Source organism: Schistocerca gregaria, chromosome 6 (assembly GCF_023897955.1).
Source record: "Schistocerca gregaria isolate iqSchGreg1 chromosome 6, iqSchGreg1.2, whole genome shotgun sequence".
Lineage (NCBI taxonomy): Eukaryota > Metazoa > Arthropoda > Insecta > Orthoptera > Acrididae > Schistocerca > Schistocerca gregaria.
The window spans coordinates 426,322,194-426,323,055 of NC_064925.1; positions in this window are offsets into that span (position 1 = coordinate 426,322,194).

An 862-nucleotide genomic window follows, 5' to 3' on the forward strand; every position below is an offset into this window, starting at 1 on the left:
TTAACACGGTTCTGCTCTCGGCTTCTGTTCTCGTTTCTCTCCTTGGAACTGCGTCGCTCTCTCGGTGGAAAGGTACGACATGCATTTAGGTATTCTTGTGTTAGTCTGTGGCATTCCAATTTCTCACTCGTTACTTGTATTACTTTGGTTAATTTAATGTCACGATTTATTCGGAGCTATGTGACATACTAGTAGATTTGCTTATTATGTCAGGGTTTTCATGGAAGGTGTTGGATTATCCTGACACCTTACATCCTTTTCCTTATATTGGTAAATTTCAGCAGTTTGTCACTTTACATGTCACTATAATTCTGATGGTTTTCATGTTTTTATTAATCTGGAATTTAATTCATCAGTATGTTTTTCTTAAACAGATGTTAATTTGGTGAAAACGACGAGCTATTGGATGGGTCTGCCATCCAGAGTGGCGCTACAGTCTGGAACGGCGCGACCGTTACGGTCGCAGGTTCGAATCCTGCCTCGGGCATGGATGTGTGTGATGTCCATATGTTAGTTAGGTTTAAGTAGTTCTAAGTTCTAGTAGACTGATGACCTCAGAAGTTAAGTCCCATAGTGCTCACAGCCATTTGAACCATTTCATGGTTCTCCCTTTTTCGTGTTGATGTTTGATCCTTTCCTATCCTGAACCTGTTTCCTGGGTATCAATTTTAAATGATTATCTTAATAAGTGGCAATTAACATGGAAGTCGTACGTAGGCCTTTTCATAGATAGGGCCACTTCATTGGTAGGCTATGCTTAGGGCTTTATCTCTTTTGTAAAAAAAAAAAAAAAAAAAAAAAAAAAGATATAATCGCAACTCACTGCTTTCTTCATAGGGAGGCCTTAATAGCAAAAACATTG